The sequence below is a fragment of the Erpetoichthys calabaricus genome, chromosome 2 (assembly GCF_900747795.2).
Source record: "Erpetoichthys calabaricus chromosome 2, fErpCal1.3, whole genome shotgun sequence".
Lineage (NCBI taxonomy): Eukaryota > Metazoa > Chordata > Cladistia > Polypteriformes > Polypteridae > Erpetoichthys > Erpetoichthys calabaricus.
Genome location: NC_041395.2, coordinates 232,217,866 through 232,237,853, shown reverse-complemented (window position 1 = coordinate 232,237,853; position 19,988 = coordinate 232,217,866).

The window sequence follows — 19,988 nt, the reverse complement described above, 5'->3', positions numbered from 1 at the left end:
TTTGGCCTTCAAATCCTGATGTTCTGGATTCCAATCCTCAAAGTAACATTGTGTGATCCTTAGCAAGTCACTTCATCTGCATGTGCTACAAATGGAAAAATAAAAGAACAATAACGAATTGTAACTCAGATGGTGTACGTTGGACTTGGATTAAGGCATCAGCCAAATAATAAATAATAACAATATTAGGTCACTGAAGCTGCTTACTCGTAAACATGCTATGCACAATTGTCCATGAGTAAAATATTGCTGCATTAGATCAGTTCCTGCTTTGTTTCTGATTTTCCTAATGACTTGGCTTTTTGGCTTTTTACAGGAAAGTCTATTCTTTTGAATTGAAGTAATACATGAAATAATGTGAAATTATTGAATATGTTATTATCATTATTGAATGTATACGATTTTCATTTGTTTATGCTGTTCACTCAAGTACAGTATTTATTTTCATGTTTTTTGTCAGTTGTATGTAGTTCTCCCTGTATCCACTTATACACAAGGTGTCCCGCTGGGTTATGTTAGAGCTTTGTTTAATAAAGCAGCGATCTGTTTTCTGTATTGTGTCTTTCAAAATCTCCTTTGAGATCTTTCTGTCAATTATTGATTTACAAATTCCCTAGTAATCAAGTCCACCCCATAGATTAAATATACAGCTAAATGTTTTATTTTCAACCATTTTAAAGTTTTTGGCTCATCCCACAAACTTTGACTAAATTTAACATCTTAGCAACATCTTTTGTGACCATATTTTTGGCAGTGACCCCAGTGTTGCGATCTGACAGTGGCCAAGAAGTTGGATTTCAGATGCCAGCTCCAACTAAAACAATATTTAGGAGTGCTTAATTGGTCTTAGTGAATATTAAGAGACTACAGCAGAAGTGTAATGACATACCTAATGTCTTGTACCAGATAACTACCATGAAACATTATACCCCTCTCTGGCTTAAATATAATTTGTCTGTTTACTTCTGAAATCATCTTCAAGACTCATTTACATAATGAAAAGACTCTGAATTCAAATACATACCAGCTATAATTCTCAGTCAGCAGTTTTTTCACTATATAAAAGTCTTATTACACACATCTTCACAAATGCTAGTTTAGTTTTGTACCAGTATTTCAAATAGGTTGTTGAAGCTAATTTAGTACTGATAACTTAAAAGATTTTCTGTAATACATTTTAAAATCAGTTTTTCCATCTATCCATAAATCTTAAAATCCCCTTACCCAGTTCTGGGACCTAAGCATACTGTCCAGCTGTTTGTTACAGTAACTTTTAGCACAAATGGGGAAATTAACCCTGGCAGAGTTAGAAACTATTAGATTCACTTAATGCAGGTCAGGGTCATCGCAGCTGCATGGACACAATTCATTGCAAAGCACATTCACACGTACACACAGTCATTCACGCAGGGCTAGTTCATCTAATAGAACAATATTATGTGATGCTGAATTTTACCCTTTTGGCTCTTGAATTTTCTTCTGTTCTGTTGATTTGATTATACTTCCTATATCCAGCTGGTCATCAGTCTGTTACAAGTTCATTGAATAGACATAATCAATACTCATTGTTACCTTGGAATTTGGCCACTATAGGTACCTATTGAGCTTACTGAAAGTTTTAAGAGGTTAAAAATGATAGATTTAATAAGTGATAATAATACTCTTTAGAATTAACTATTAGGAGTCATGGACACATGTTGATTCACTGAATTCACAAGATACTGTATATTTTATAAATGCCAACTGATTAAACTCCAGAACTTTGTGGTTTCTTAGTTTGCTTTTGTTAAGTAAGCTGCCTTTTCAAAACTCTATTAAAATTAGAACATGACTAAGATTATACAATAAAGTTTTGTTGTATGCAGAACTCTAAGAACATTAAACAAAATTGCAGCTGTTTTGTTTATATGTCTGTGTTTATTCACCTTTAATGCATATGAATATTTTTATCAATCACCAATTTGAAAACAGGATTCTTAACCAATTAAATAAAGGGGAGGGGCCAATGTTCAATTCAAAAGCCCAGAATTATAAAGTGTCTTCCCTGTTTATCTTGTATGCTGAGTTTTCCTTAAGTAAGCATTAACAGTATTTTAGCAAAAAGCATTTGTACCTTTTGCACATAAGAAAGTATAACGGACATGTGCATTATGTGATGCGAGTTTTATGAGAATTTTGTTTCTTTTTTCTGTGGACATTTTTCACATTATTTGCTGTTGCCCAGCATTGGTAACTATTGAGTTCCATTCAATTAGAATCTTTGTCATGTACTTTCTCCATGAAAAGATAAGGTTAAAAAATGTTTTTGGTACTTGACCATATCTGACATACCTTATGGCCCCACAAGAAGCTTTATGCCAAAAACCCCACTTCATGACAGCATGCACACTTGATCATGTCCAAACCATAACTGTGACCGTTGCCATCAGCTAAACCGATAATACTGAAAAGGCAAGAAAAAGAATCTGAATGCTTTGACTGGCAGCTCATCTGGGTCTGGCTCGTACTTAAAGACCACTTAAGACTGTATAGACTCCTCCATACTCTATGCAACCTGAATTCAAAGTGCTCAGATTAAGAGATTTATGAATTTTGTTGCAATAATTCAGTTGCACTTATCAATAAAAATCCTGTTACTCTTTGGATTCAATGTTTCATTTGCTGGTATAACAAATCAGATGGCCTATTATTACTTTTTTGCAAATAGTCTATTTAAATCATTGATACAATATAATGTATCAAATGGAAAATTAAGAGTATGAAGCAACTTTGCCATCACATTGAGCACTCACACCTCTCAAATATAACTTTATCTAAGTGTTAACATTACGTTGTGTCCTGTTGCCATTTATAACACTGTCCTGCAATTCTACTTAATCCCATTTGCCTGGGAAATCTTATTTCATAAAAAAAATTTGCATTTGTTTTATGTAAAACACTTCTCTAATTTCCTAACTGAGATACACAGTTAGGAACCTTTATTAAGTTATAGTGTTGGTTGGTCTATTGAAATGAAAAATGCAATACATTTTAATAGTGCATGAGACAAACTCCTTGAAATGTGTGTGTCGAGAATGACATTCTTGAGGCAGTGTGTCATGAGTGATGTCGTAGGTATTGTGGACTGCAGTTACACTCTTTTGAATAAATTTCAATTAGACAATGCTTCTGCACTGAGATTTACAGTAAGTGCTAGACAAATATTCCACAATTTATCATAGACTGGGCTAGCTACTTCAGTATGTATACTGTATAACCTGGGAGTTCAAAATAATTGTTATGTTGGTATGCATCCATTAGGGGGGCTTGTGTCTTAAACAATTGTGAAGTTCCACAGAAGCAATTTTCTAAGGGCACTAAATTAACAGAACATTTATGACCAGTCCTCCTTTAAACCACCATCTGGTAGAAATGAGTTCCCATATTACACAAATGGAGTCCTCTGGACTTTACAGACAACAGGCGGCCATGTCAAAGTCATAAAGGTGCCTAGAATATAAATATCTGTTGGAGCACAAGAGTGCATAAACACCATGGACTCCAGGAAGACTGCCTCAGGACCGTCTGAGGGCAAATTGACCCTGGCAGTGACATTGGGACAGTGTATGAGGCTGCTTCAGCATCAATGGCTCTTTGAGTTTACATTTGAGAGGTGAGTTTCTCAAGGACTTGACTGGCAGGGAGACAGTGCAGCTAAAGTTTAGACAGAAGAGTTTGGAAGTGAGTGGGAAGTAATTTAGATAATGTATAAGTGGACCTATCAGCACAACTTACAGACCTGTGTAGGTAGGCTAAATGAGGAAATGTACATTCTGCATATTTAATTGTTAGTTTATATTCTCTCTTTAATCATCCCTCCCTTATAGTATACGTTTAAATAAGTTTGGTTGAATAATATGCTTTGGTTGAATAAATGTGCATGCCTTTATAACTGCTCAGACTAAAAAATTAAATTCCATATCAACAACAAAGCTTATTTGTTGTCATTTAACACCAATTAAAGTTTTTTTGATTACAGGTATATAAAATTAGCCATTTCTGCTTGATTTCCCTTAAGGTATCTTAGAATACATTGTGCAGATATCCATAGTCTACCAAGCACAATTGATCGTTTTGTGGGTTCTTCTTGTTGACAGGCACAGATCAGAATAAGGACATTATATATATCATAGAACACTGAAGACAATCATTTAAATGTCGAAGAAATATGGCACCATCAGCACACTGCAAAGATCAAGGCATCTAGTAAAAAATTATTGAATGACCAAATAAGAAAGCTTGTCAGAAATCCTAATTAGGGGACAAACATTAAAGCAGCTGCACGAATTGAGCTATTGTGGAAGGGAGGCAAGAGGAAGCTATCTGTAACAATAAAAATACTAAAACCTGTATAATTTTTGCTTGAAGACACATTTAGATCCCTGTTGGAAACTGTTTTATACTCTGATGAAGCAAATGTGGAATTTTTTGCACTCAAAAAGAAATGTTTGGTGCTAAGTCTACGCAGCTCCTCACTCAAAGAACACAAGATCCATATTCAAACTTGGTGTTTCATCATGCTATGGAGCTGATACTCTTGGACAGGGGCTCTGTCAAAATGCTCAAGTTAGAGATGAATTTTGCCTTTTAACAGGACGTCAATTTATAGCATAGAGTCAATTTCACCATGCAATGACTTAACAATGAAAGATCAATGTCCTACACTGGCCTAGTTAGGATCTCAATCCTATAGAAATACTGTGGACTCAAGCAGTGATGGCTGTGCACGAGATTGTCTTGTATTTTAGCCGAGCTTGCACACTTCTGAAAAGTACGATGGGATAAAATTGCAAAATTCAGGTGTTAAAAGTTAAAAGAGACCTATCCGAACAGACTTACTATTGTAATCAACTGAAGGACATTTCAGTTGAACACTAATTAAAATGTTTTCCCACTTATGCATCCAAGGTACTGGGAATGGATACATTTCTTTAATTCCATCCTTTATATAAACAGAAGGTAAAAGTTGAATAAGGGACTATATATTTTCAACATCCAATGCATTTGTTCCATTACACAAGAGTTTTACTGGGTTGTTAAGTTAGTACATCTAGTACCTCCATATCAGGTACATGCGCTTTACGTGCTATCTCACTGTTGCTTAATGTGCATTATTCACATTGCACCTTTCATCATGCCGCAATATATATATTCATGTAGGGTGAGCTCTGTATGAATGAATACATTATACATGTGTGTGCACTGAAGTAAATGTCAGCATGGAAAATTTTTCATTAGCATTACATCAACTTGGGTGCTGCCACCGTAGCTCACAACGTCCAGTCAGTAGTGTCCCAAAATAACACCTTCATGACTTTTCAGCCTGAAATAAACAATTCATTCTCAATGACTGATTATTTGAAAATCCTTTTCACTTTCTACTTTGATTTATTTAATATGACATATGTGGAATGGTACATTCAGTTGCTTGCTTTGTACAACATTCATTTTTCACTTCAACATTATTGTTTTCATGATTCCATCTTCTGTACTTAAGTGGTAGTGCATAGCGTGATTCAATTATTCATTCAGACACCACTGCAAGTGGAATTATTAGAAAATTCAAAATTTTTACTTGTAAATAAGTTTATTGAGAAGTATTTGGTTAACTTTGATACTAAAAGCAAGCAATTACTTTGATAACTGTATCGCCAATACCTTCAAATAAGGAGGCTGTGGAACTGCACACATATCTCTTGTCCCAAGTAATTCTTTGGAATTAGCCTCTGCAATATATGACTCTAGAATCAGCTTGCATTATATATGCTGTACAAGTCTAACTACCACACTGTATTTAAGGATGTGTCTCATAACAATAGAAAAAAAAAACATTTTCGAACAACTTAACTGCTAATTATAAGGTTTCAGGGTGTCAAAGCTATCTCAACAGCACAGGATGCAAGGCAGAAACCAACCCTGAATTGGGAGCCAATCCATTAGATGGCACAAACATGCACCAACCCACAATTACCCCACATCAGACCAAATTAAATCTGCCAAATAAATTAACGTTATTACGACTTTGGGATATGGGAAAAACAAACAAAGGTAGAGGGGGAGTTTGAAAATTCCACACAGCAGTACTAGGGTGCTGTACCGTGGATGTAGTGAGAAGTTAAGCAAAATGACACCTTTTATTGGCTAACTAGACAAGTAAAAACTTTCTAGTTAGCCAATAAAAGATGTCATTTTGCTTAACTTCTCACACAATTCCACACAGAAAGAGACTATGGCAGTAAGTAATTCTAAAAAGTAAAAATAACAATAATGTTATGATGACAATAATTAATTTTGTTTATATAGTACCCTTCCCATATCTGGACCAGCATGCTGCCTCACATATAAATAAATAATATGTATAATATTTGCACCGTATGTTCTGATCCATCATATCTGTACAGTATTTGATTTACATGGTGTGAATAACAAGGAGCTGTAGTATATAACAGTTTTCCATAAGAAACAGCCTTAGTTAGTTTTAATACAATTTTAATAATGTACAGTACAGTATTGCCAATATTTGTACTACTTAAAAAAGTTAAAAGCCATCAGGTGAAATGTTTCATTTTTTCGAATAAATGCACATTTGGTCAAAAACAGGCCCATTTTATACATATGCAGAGTGGAAAGGTCAGTGGCTTTTAAATAAAATCTCGAAATTGCAGCATTACTAAAAATATAAACTTCAAATTAAATATACTACACCTATCATTTGCAGTTGTAAACACATTTTCCTCTTATTAAATGAAAAACAGAAGAAAAGACTTTGTAACCATCCTTCAGAGTTCCCTAAAAAAAAAATAGAAAAAAAGCAAAGCCCTTGTCCTTCATTGACAGAGGAGGACAAGCAATGCAACAAGCTCCTATTCAGTGCCATTGTAAAAAGACAGGCCTGCTGCGTCTCGCTGACTGATCTCCAACAAACCTTTCTTTCATTTGTGTTCCTCGCAGCTGAGCTCTTTCTACGTGGGCCAGTATTACAGACCTTTAATCAAACAGAATGTACAAGGCAGCTGAACTACTTAACTGCTCTGCTTGTTCGGGGGGGCTAAGATAACCAGGTGGAACAAAAAGACAGAACTTTATCCTTCCCAGGATGAGTACATTTCCTTTCTGTTGTTTCCAACAAAGGGCAGTGGGTACAAATGGTCTGCTATCTGTGTCACTGAGAAGTGGAGAGCAATTTGTTTCTATTAAACAGGACGGTATGATTTTTTTGATTTTGTTGGCTTTTTTCCCCAGGTAACCTGTGCCAATCATGGCCTTTAATCTGAACTGCCCTTGACCGGGGCCTGCCATACTGAAAGAAGAATTCCTCTTTTTTAGCTCAGGTAATTGTGAGAATGCAGGGGAAAGCCCTGGGGTATTCAATTCAAACACACAATCCTGGCATTCTCAGAAATGTACAAAGAGTAAACTTGAATGCAACATTGAGTTCTGTCAGACTGCACCTGTTGGTGATCCCTTGACCACCCCCCTCTCCTGACATCCCCACCCCCCCCCCACCCCAGTTCATTGCTGGGTCACCTTATGCTTCAGTACAAGCCATAGACAAATGAGGATAGGAGGCACAGGTTCTCTTTCACCACAATGAAAGATTAAATCAGCAAGTATTTGACCTTAAAAAGGAAAGAGTACGCTGGAATTTTTAATGTGCAATGAATGTATACTGCTAAAGATTTTCTTCTGTCAATTTCAGTCAGCTTTGTTCTTCAGAAACTTAATGTAGTGTATATATTGCACATATACAGAGACACATGTTTATGCATAACAACAAGAAGAGTAAATTTATAGTGTAAAGTTAGGGAACTGCTGATTAACCCTAAGGTCCCCAAGGATCAGAGGACTCAGGGCCATGACATGGCCCAGGATACTCGTGTTGGCCTGAGCTTGACACATGAAATAAGATTTTAAGAACTCAGCAAGAATACTCACCCTTCACTCAAGAAAAGGTCCTTACAGACAATGATAAAAATAATATCCTTTGAAACTGAGTAATGTGATTTATTGGGGTAATCTTTTGCCATGGGTTCGCTTTGTTCTGCTAGCAAGACAGAGTACCAGACAAGGTTACAATGAGGCTCAGATACTAGTTTTTTTATTTATCACCATAGGCCTCATGCATAACGCCTTGCGTAGAATTCGCACTATAACATGACATAAGCACAAAAGCCGAAATGTGCTTATACACAGAAGAATCCAGATGCAGGAATCTGTGCGTTCGCCAACTTCCGCGTTCTTCCGCTACATAAATCCCGCTCAGCGTGGAAATAAACACACGTGCACGTGCTTGCTGTCCCGCCCCAACTCCTCCCAGAATTACGCCTCTTTGAATATGCAAATCAATATAAATAGCCCTTAAGCCCAGCGTTCTGTGAAAAGGCAATGGCAAAAGTACAAGGAAAAATGGAAGAATTTCAGTGAATACCAAATGGAGGCAAAGAAAAATGTACTATTTGTTGGTTTAAACAGTTATATAAGCAACAAAAGGAAGGTGATTGAGTGACATAGTGTGTCGAAGAAACTCAAGTTTACAAAGTCGCACAGTGCCCGAAATAAAAAAGTTGTCACATATCAAAGTCGGCGTGAAAAGGCGACTCGTAGCCCACAGTCTGAGTGTCATATGAAAGCTTATTAGGGTACAGTGAAAAAAAAGGCACACAGTGTGAAAAAAGCACGAAATGTCAACTTTAATCTCGAAATTTCCACTTTAATCACGTAGTTTATTTTGTCATTAAAGTAGAACATCATAAACTTCATCTTAAAATTGTTTAATTTACTAGTTTCTCAAATCTCATCGTAACTAAAGTAGCACGTTAAATGCTTTGTTGTGTATTTGATCTTATATGTGCTCTATGAGCCTGAATCACTATGTGCTCTTCCTCCGACAGGACACAGAATCCATTATGTTCATAATATTACAGCTCTCTGAGTAATTAAAATACTGAGAAGTATACGTGATATCATTTTCATGGTGATATGACTTAAAGCATGTTATTAAACATGGGAACACGGTGGCACAGTGATTGTTCATGTCTTACAGCAAGATGCTTGCTGCGCCATGCTTTATTACAGAAGTACTGTGTTTATCAAATGTACTAACCCTCAATTCCTGTCCTTACTTTTCTTTCTCCAAATACCCAATCGCCATACAATCAGCTCTGTAATAGACGTTGAGCCATCTGTCAGCTTAGAACGGCGAATTTCAAAACTTTTAAGGAATATCGAAATATCTTTGTAATGTTTAATTATTCTATCCTTCTGTCCTTCTGGTGTCGTGCCAGCCACTGCATGAAAACAGCGTGAGACAGGAAGAAACCGTGAACGAAGCTCAAGCTCGCTAGTGCTGCGGCACCATGTAGTTAAAGTTAAAGTTTTATAAAAAGTATAAAATAATCAACATATTTTGCTGCATTTCTTCTTAAAAATGATATTATCATCATATGTAAATACATGCTTTATAAAGTGGCTCAGGTTGTGCAATATTATAACTGTATCATAAGTAAAATTACCTCACGGTAACTTGCAAGTACAAACAGTACTACAAGGAGCACTTGATGGACTGATTGAGTGCGTGTATAGTTCTTTGGATGAAACTGTTTGTGAACCGCGAGGTCCGAACAGGAAAGGCTGTGAAGCATTGGTCAGATGAGAGCAGTTCAAATAGCGAATGGCTGAGGCAGCGAGTGCTTGATGCTGTATACCGATAATTCTCTTTCCGATTGCTGTAGATCTGTGATTCACACTCAGATACAGTGATATAAATACTCTGAGTGGTGCAGTGCAAGTAATATGTAAAAAAGATGATACGCTGTGGCAGCACCTAACGGGAGCAGCTGACAGAAGAAGGTGCAGTGAGAGTAACAACGCTAAATAAATAAATAAAATAAATAATAACGCTAAAGCAGTTATGGTATTTAGAATAGTTTGATCATTCTGTGGACCATTATATTGTTACAGGTTAATTACAATCAAATGCATTAAACTTAAGAACGATATGTGGCTAATTTCAGTGTATTTGATAAAGCCGCCGTCGTGGATGTGGATCTAATAAAGGGTAACCACACAGGAACAGTAGCACTGCTTTGACGATGGGTGCCGCCAGTCTGCAAAACCAAGCGGAGAACTTGCGTACAACAGGGTATGAGGTACTGTGGAAAAGTGTGTGGCTTTACGCCAAGTGTAGGTTTTATACATCGCGATTTGAACGTGGAAACATTCTTATGCAACATTTCTGTGCGTACGCACCGTTTATACATAAGGCCCCAGGTAACCATGGCCCTTAAGATACTTTAGCTTGGTTAATTTTTAATCCTGTAATAATGCCTTTTAAACAATGATTTTAGAACACATGTGGATCTTATGAACTTTCTTTTTCAGAGAATGCTGCTTGCTCTTAGCTAATGTGTAATAGGTAGAAATGTGCATTTGAGTGCCCCTAACCATCATCTACTCTTTAAAACACATGAAAATCTTTCTTACCCAATCACCCACACTAGACTTTTGGTGATGTTGTAATTGAATGAAAATTATATGGTAGATGACAAAAAATGAAAAAGCAAGGACGTAAGGCAAGTAGGCTAGCCACACTAGTATATAGCGACAAGTCCTATAGAGGAATATTTCTGACAAAACTGAATAAATAAACACAACTACTGTGAAATGTGATAATAAATTAATAGCAGAAATATGAAATGTGAGTCAAATAATTAATTCTGTCACAAAATCATTTTTGTTGCTTATTTCTTTGTGTATTTGGTGAATTATTTTTTCGTTTATTTGTTTCAGTGGCACCACATTAAAAATGAAATGAGCCCTGAAAAGAAGATAATTACTTTCACTCATCAAAGTTGAGAGGGTGAGTTTTAGCAAGTTTAAGAACGAGAATAGGAATAAGAAAAGAGAAAAAATGTGTAGCAAATACTTTTGGGTTGTTTCCACCTCAATTTAGATTAAGAACCAAGAAGATTGTCATTTTCAGCTCAAAATATACTTCAAATAATATTTTGAGCATGAAAAATAATTAAGCCATAAAATGAACATAGCTCATTTGAAAAAATATATGCATATTTTTTTAAACACGGTTTCTCACTGAATCCAGTATCTCATGGAAACAGCATGCCTAAATCTGTAAATTACACAGATTTTTTTGCGTGGGATGATTTTGGTGCAGACTTACATTATCTGCTGGCTGTAGACACATGACGGCAGAGACACAATGAAATCAAAGGGTGAACTGGGCATCCTTTCTTACTGCGGTGCTCTACCTCATTTGCCCCATTAAATGTTTTCATGTGCTCTTATGTAGGGTTTATGACACTATATGATTTTTGGCTCAGTGAAAGCAATTTTTTATTCTTACCAGCTGCCATTTTTCCTCTCCAGTATACATGTTTCACCACTCTACTGTCTTATGGCTTGGCATCTTCATTACAGAAGCTGTTATGGAGGCTCACAAAGATTGTGTGACTGAAGCTAGGCAGGCTGAAAAACTTAGCCTAGACTATGCATGATTTAATCAGCTTATTCGTTCAATTGACTGATGTTAGACAGGCTAAGACAATGAAGGAAATAATGCTTACAATACTGTTTAAAACATAAAAGTCGTTAATTGTGTTATTCTTCAATTATGTTATTTAAGCTATACTAATATCTTCTCTAAACATAAAAGATTAACTAAATATTGTAGGTTTGCCCTTTTAGAAATTGACTATAAAGTGAAAAAAGTTATGGATTACTATATGTTAGGAAAAAAAGTTAACGTATTCTATTTTTACTAGTTTCGTTACCTGACTAGTAAACAAATAATTTAAATTTATTTGTGGTCTCTTGGCTTATGTGTAGTTTCAGCGGGTTTTCTCTGCATTCTTATGTGGCTGAACCACTCTTCACTGGCACTGACTTTTTTGAGAGTGTTGCTATAAAGGCTGCCTCTCAGACTCTGTCATTATTTTCATAGTGCCTTTCTATAAAGGCGACTCTCTCAGCATTTGCCTTTACTCCTCTTTTGTCGCGTCACCAAAGCCAGTCTGACCAATCACATTGTTCTGAGGGATTGGACACACAGGTTTCTTGTCAGGCATGGGAGCACAAAATAACATGTCAGCATCTACATCTTATGAGGAAAAGGGAAACTACAGGTTTGTAGCTCGAACCTGGAACATATTGAAATGGAAACTAGGATGAGCTGAATATTTAACCCACATGATGAACAGGTATAAAAAGATAATATAGCCATAAATGTATGTGTATCAGTGTTCCCTGAGATAATGGAGGGCCCATTAAAATTTGGTTCCTGCTTTAGCCTGATTCTGTTATGGCAGGCCCAAATTTCCTGTAACCCTAAAACAGGACTAAGCAGGTTCAGCATACAGCATGTGTAAAGTTGAATTAGTTTACAAAGCACTCAGAAAGTTACTCAGAAATTTAAATTAAGTACATTTTTCTCTTCCAGTTTCTTTCTGGCAGCTTTCTGTTTTTCTCTTTTTTATAAGTACATTCATTAACCCTTTTTTTTATTAGATATTTAAATAAAACTGTGTCTTTGCTCATTCTGTCACAGTGGTAGCTGTGCTGCCTCGCAGTAGGAGGGTTTAGTCCCAGGTCCTCCCTGTGTGGAGTTCGCATGTTCTCCTAATGTCTGAATGGGTTTCATCCTGGGTGCTCTGGGTTCCTCCCCCAGTCCAAAGGCATGCAAGTTAGGTGAATTAGTGATCCTAAAGTGACCAATGTGTGTGTGTTTACCCTGCGATGGGCATGTGCTCTGTCCAGGGGATTGTTGCAGTCTTGTGCCCTATACTTGCTGGGATAGGCTCCAGCCTCCTGCGACATTGATCAGGAATAAGTAGGGTTAAACAAATGGTATTGTATGTATTGTTGTTAAGCAGAATGGTTTTGGTGGGGTATGGTTAAACAATTTTTTTTATATGCTAAAATTGTCTTATTATAATTGTCTCATTTGTACCTACAATGATAGCAATGAAATGTAGAATATAGAAGAAAAACAAGAAAACAAAGCATTTAAAACTAAATGATCATTTAGGCTTAAATTTAGATAGATAATTAATATCTAGAGATTCTATGCATTTGTGAAGAGTAATTTATGAGTGCAATAGTAAAATATGCAGAAAAAGGGAATTTGTTCATGTGCATCTTTTAATTCAGTAAGCAGACTCACATTCTTTAGCAGCTTTGTCAGCAAACAAACATTTCCTACAGTTACACATTAGTGTCCCATATCTACAGTACATCAAACCGTTTTGGTCCACTTTTCCTTACAAAATTAGTTCAGTTTGTTCAGATTTGTTGATGATTTTCACTTTTTATCTTGTCATTTTTTAATTTGAAGAAACACACAACCTTATTCTCATAATCCTATACTATGTGCATGTACCACAATGTTTAAGATCATTTAAGCATTTTCATCATAGCTTCAACTCATTGACAGAGGGCCTGATATCCCCCTACTAAATATTAGCTTGAGTTTGAATTCATATTTCACTTATTGATAGTGAGTTGTGTTGGTGGAAAAGCAGCGCCAAGCTATAACATTCTTTGCTTTGCGTCGACACAGTGGGATTAGGGTTCTTTTGGTGTTATGCAAGAGAATACTTTCTCTAAATGTGGAGGTGCTTGTCCTGGCCAACAAACATTACTGTTAGACTACTATCTCTAGTTTCACTCATCTTACTAAAATTAATATGATCATCAATATTGCCTTTCAAAAATGCAATAAAAAGTGCAATATTAGCTATAAATCCTACTATTGTTTTAGTATGGATATGGACATCAGTTCCACAATAACAGTTCTAGAGGCCCTAGGGTGTGATTCTGGGACTGTTTTCTAAATCCTTTTTGAGTTTTCATATTGCTCTGTGGGAATAGTTTGAAATGATGCCCAGATGTAGATGCAGATCTTGTGATCCTATATTTTAATGCTCATTTTGAGTTTTTATATCACTGCAATATTAGTTTGGAATGATGTCCACATTTATTTATAGCTCCTGTGATATATTTTCTTAATTTCTAGTCCATATGTCATTTAGTAGACTTTTAAATACTATGTTTTTTAGATGGTAAAAACCCCTTCAGACTCACAAAAACTTAACTTCTTGAGGTTATCTGAAGTCTGTTGCTAATGTAGCATGTTGTCACACAAGCCTCACAGTAGCCAAATAAAAAAAAAAAAAGCAAAGAACAAAAATAAGAGGCAGAGAATACTTGTGTCAATACAAAGTGTCAATTTAGGTAGACAGAGACCATTAGACGGTGATATACATGTAAAAGGAAGTTGAACTTCTAACAGTGCATGAATAAAGGAAATAATATGGAGGACTGTCTAGCTCAGGCTATAAATTTTGAGTTTGCTACCTAACATTAGAGCTTCTAAATAGAACTATAGCGTGCACACACCTCAGGATCATTTTTTGTACCTGGTCCATTAAACAGGAATAGTAGAGCATGAGGTATATAAAATCATTGAGCCTCAAGATGGTGATCTTCAGAGATGGCCAATACTTTATAGGAGGCTTCCAAATTGAATATATTTGGCTTCTTTATGTAACTCTAGGACTTCAGAGAAACATTTCTTTTCCATCAGCGGTAGATGCCAGTTGTTCGGCTGTTTCAATTTGAGTCGTGAATGTTTGCTTAATGTATTCCAACTGAGCGATTATTTACACATTTCTCCAGAACTTTAATATGCTGCTTCAGCTTCTCGTTTGTCTTGTGTATGTCCTTTATTTCTTTCCTTATATCATTTATATCTCCTTATATCATTTATTTCCTTCCTTATATCATTTCTTTCTTTCTTTATATCTTTCTTTGTGAAGTGGAAAGCCCAGTTAAAGTTGATGTTCCCGGCTCGTGAGGAGTAGATGAAAACGCGGAAGGCAAGGCCATTTTCAATTTCAATGAATCTTTTGGAATTGACGAACTATCGTGACCTGAATCACTTGCACATTCGTTCCCACTTTTGCTCTCAGCTGGAGACGATGCAGATGTTCCAGGCCCAGGGAAATCTGTGCTTTCGCCTGTCTGTTTCATGTCAGTCTCTGAAAGGCCATACCTTGAACTTGGACTTAATGCCCGTCTAGGCTTGGATGAAACTTTAGCTTTCTTTTCCATTTCTTTTTAAGCCCCTTTCCTGCCGCTTATGTTTATATATGCTTGCATATACTGTAATAGAACCTCCTTGTGTCGGGTAAATACAGGATACCTCAGGATGATAAAAAATAAGAGAAAAAATAACACCACTGCTAACGGAGTTCCGCTTCAGATGTCCATATCCCATAATGAGACCAATTCCTGAGAAACATCCCTAACTCTAAAAGTTTTTCCAAGAGTAAACAAATGTCACTATGAGAATTTTAAGGAGTATTCTCTGCCAAAGAATTCTTGACTTTGAGTGAAACAAAGGGCCACCTGCCAGTAAATTTTGTGTGGCCAAAGCATTTCTTTTTTTTTTTTTATTTGTTAATTTTTATTGTAATCATTCCATACAAATAGATCAATTTATAACCAAACAAAATTGAAGACAAATCAAACCCCACCCCTGAGAATGAGAGCTTAGCTAAAGGAGAATTGCTTAGGGCTTTTTAATAAGACAACAATAAGCAAAAGAAAGGGAGAAATAAATATATATGTAAATAAGAGATGGAGAAGGGAATTAAATGCGGTAATAGTTATTTCTCTTATTCTAAAATAATATTGATCAGATCCTGCCAGGTTTTGAAATAATTTTGTACAGATCCTCTAACTGAGAATTTGATTTTTTCCAATTTCAAATAATATAAAACATCGGTTTCCCACTGACTTATCAGAGGAGAGTTAGGATTCTTCCAATTTAACAGAATAAGTCTGCGTGCCAAGAGTGTAGTAAATGCAATCACCATTTGCTTGTCCTTCTCCACTTCAAGTCCGTCTGGAAGAACACCAAACACAGCTGTTAATGGGTTAGGAGGGATTGTGATACCAAGGCTGTCTGAAAGGCACTTAAAAATTTTGGTCCAAAATGATGTTAGTTTGGTGCAGGCCCAGAACATGTGACCCAGTGAGGCAGGAGCTTGGTTGCAGCGTTCGCAGGTTGGATCTTGCCCTGGAAACATTTTGGACAGTTTTAAGCGAGACAGATGAGCTCGATACATCATTTTTAGTTGAATAATTCTATGCTTTGCGCATATGGAGCTCGAGTGAATTCTCTGCTTTGCTACCTTCCACTCCTTTTCTGATATATTGATTAAGAGATCTTCTTCCCAATGTCCTCTTGGATCTTTGAAAGGTAGGGACTTTAACAGGGTTTTATATAATGCGGAAATGGTGTTTAATTCCTCGAAATTGAGCAGTATTTTTTCCAGCATTGTGGAGGGTGCGAGGTGGGGGAAATTGGGCAATTTCTGTTTAACAAAATTTCTAATTTGAAGATAGTGAAAGAAATGTGTAGCTGGGAGGTTGAATTTTGAACGTAATTGTTAAAAAGATGTAAATATGTTGTCTATATAAAGATCTCTGAGCATTTTAATCCCAAAACTATTCCAGGTATTAAAAACTGGATATGTTTGCGAGGGTTGAAAGAGGTGGTTCTCTTGCAGAGGTGCCACGGATAAAAGATTTTTCATCTTAAAATGCTTTCTAATTTGGTTCCATATTCTAAGTGAGTAAAGCACAATTGGGTTATAAGTATATTTGCGATAACTTGCATTTATTGGAGAGCAGAGCAGGGAGTATAAAGAAGTACTACAGGATTTTACTTCCATTGCGGACCAAGCCTGTGTATGTTCATTTATTTGTGTCCAGGTTTTTATGGCTTGTATGTTTGCTGCCCAGTAATAAAACTGAAAATTAGGTAAAGCCATGCCACCTTCTGCCTGAGGTCTTTGTAGGGTTGCTCTTCGGACACATGGGTCTTTTGAGTTCCAAATGAATGAGGTTATTGTTGAATCTAACTGTTTAAAAAACGATTTATTGATATATATTGGAATGTTTTGAAATAAAAAAAGAAGTATAGGAAGGATATTCATCTTAACAACGTTAATTCTTCCGGCTAGAGTAAGATGAAGGGTTGACCATCTATCTAGATCTTGCTTAATTTTTTTCATACAGACGGCAAAATTTTGTTGATAAAGAGCTTTATGTTTACTTGTGATATTTACCCCTAGGTATTTAAACTGATCTGCTATGGAAAAAGGTAGGGTGTCCAATCTAATTTTATATGCTTGTGAATTCACTGGAAAGAGTATACTTTTATTCAGATTAATTTTAAGACCAGATATCTTTTGAAATTCTGTTAGTGTTGTTAGAACTGCAGGGACAGTGTTTTCTGGGTCTGATATATATAAAACCATATCATCTGCATATAGAGAAATTTTCTGTTCCAGTCTTTCTCTGACAATCCCCTTTATCTGATAAGAATTTCGGCAGTGAACCGCCAGTGGTTCAATAGCGATTGCAAACAGCAGTGGCGGCAAGGGACATCCTTGTCTGGTGCCACGTTCTAGCTTAAAGTAGTCTGAGCAAATGTTATTAATACAAACTGAAGCTTCTGGATTGGTATACAGTAGTTTGATCCATGCACAAATATTCGGGCCAAACCCAAATTTCTCCAATGCAGGAAAAGGTAGTTCCATTCAATCATATCAAATGCTTTTTCTGCGTCTAATGATAATAATATCTCTGGGGTGTTTGATTTTGCTGGTGAATATATAACATTAAACAAGCATTGGAGATTGGAAGATAGATGTCGGCCTTTAATAAATCCAGTTTGATCCTGTGATATTACCGAGGGCAGCACTTTCTCCATCCTTCTAGCTAGAATTTTTGATAGTATCTTAACATCATTATTCAGGAGTGAAATTGGTCTGTATGATGCACATTGTAACAAGTCCTTATTTTGTTTAGGAAAGACGGTGATTAATGCTTGTCTAAATGTTTGAGGTAGTATTTGGTTGTCTCTAGCTTCTGTAAATGTTGCCAATAAGAGGGTAGCTAGCTGAGTGGAGAATTTCTTATAAAATTCTATGGGGTAACCATCAGGGCCTGCTGATTTCCCGCTTTGTAGTGACTTTATAGCATCTAGTAATTCTGTTAGCGTTAGAGGTTTATCCAGTTCCTCAGCACTTAAAGCATCTATTTGTGGTATCTGTGATGTATCCAGAAATGCGTTAGATTGTGTGTTGTCTTCCTTGAGCTCAGTAGAATATAAGGAGTTATAATAATCTCTAAATACTGTATGTGCATTATATTTTTATGGTCTATAATTTCTTCTCCATTCGTGTTGGTGATTACTGGTATTGCATTGCGAACTTCTTGTTTGTGAATTTGTTGAGCTAAAAGCTTATTAGCTTTTTCTCCGTGTTCATAGTAATGATGTCTAGACTTATAAATAAGTTGTTCAGTTTCTTTAGTTGTTAAGATGTTAAGTTCTGTATGCAGGGCCTGCCTTGTCCTGTAGAGAGCGTCACTTGGACGCCTGGCTTGTTCTTCATCTATTCTAGTAATTTCGCTTCTTAGCTCTGACACTTTCTTGGTTTCTAATTTATTTCTGTGGGAAACAAATGAAATAATCTGTCCTCTTAAGAAGGCCTTTAGTGTTTCCCAGAATGTTCCTGCGGAAACCTCTGTGGGCGTGTTTGTCTCTAGGAAGAAGCTGATTTGTTTGGATATAAATTCTGTGCAGTTCTCGTCTGCCAATAGAAGAGGGTTAAGGCGGGCCAAAGCATTTCTTTGTGAGAGGGCAAAAGAGAGCAGGGAATGAGAAATGGATGTAGTGGTACATTTTTGACTAGGCTGATAAAGAAGGAATGATTCCAGCCCCAATTCCCCCCCCCCCCCCCCCTGGAAAATCAGGAGTTAAAAAAAACCTATCTAGAAAGGCCTAGTGAGGGCATCAAGCCTTTGCTTCTATGTGTTCTGTTCTTTTAAATTAATTATTTCTTCAGACTTTACTTTTCTTTAGCGTAATAAAATCAGCAAATGCACTGGCTTGGGGGGAATAAGGTGATTCCCATTCTTATTTCAAAGGAAGTGTATTTAAAGGAAATTACACACACATGCACATAGTACAGCCTTCACTTTATTCTCTCTCTATTGTTATTCAGTTGATTTTTTTCTTTTAATTGTAAGAATGAATCTCCTTGTTAACAGATTGTTCATGCAATTGCAAGTTAATACTTTGCATTTATAATGAGAATTAACAGACAACAACAACAAAAAGTAAAGTGAGGTTTAGGGATGGAGTTTGGGGCAGACCAGCCAGCTTTAGAGTCCATGAACTACTGCCATAAAGTGCTATATGGGGTGGCCAGACAGAGTGGACAGGCAAATCTTTGTGGGAAGTGTACATAAACACAGAGCTTTATTTAATTCCTGTAATAACATGCCTTTGTTTCTTCCTTTAATAGTTGTATTGTTATTTTATATCATTAAAAAGCAAATAAATGAATTATGACCTAAATCATTGCCTTTTTCAATGTTTGGACATATAAAGAATGAACAATTTTGATAAAAGATTGTGGATTTTAGTGTTTATGTGGCTTTCTAAATAGCCTAGGGCATGCCTTCATTTGTCATTGCAAAACATAGAGAACAGTCCACCAATATAAATTCTTGTTTGTTTAAGACCCATGGATGTCAAGCTTGTAAACTGTAAAAATAGTCCACAGTTAAAGTAAATAGTTTGCATTGTTGTAGCATTCAAATATATTTGCTTATGCATCAATGCAGTGTATTGTAAGCTGCTCAAAAGGAACATGAGCTTTTGCAAAGCAAATTTATTGGTATAAATATGACTGTAATCTACATTTCCTCCAAATTGCACTTTTCATGCTACCCATATTTAAATTGCAAAAAACACCCAAGCATAAGCCACTACATTGATGGAAAAATTAATACAGGCAAAGGTTAGAAGGAAGATTACAAACAGACTATTTAAATGGATGGGTGTTACACTTTCT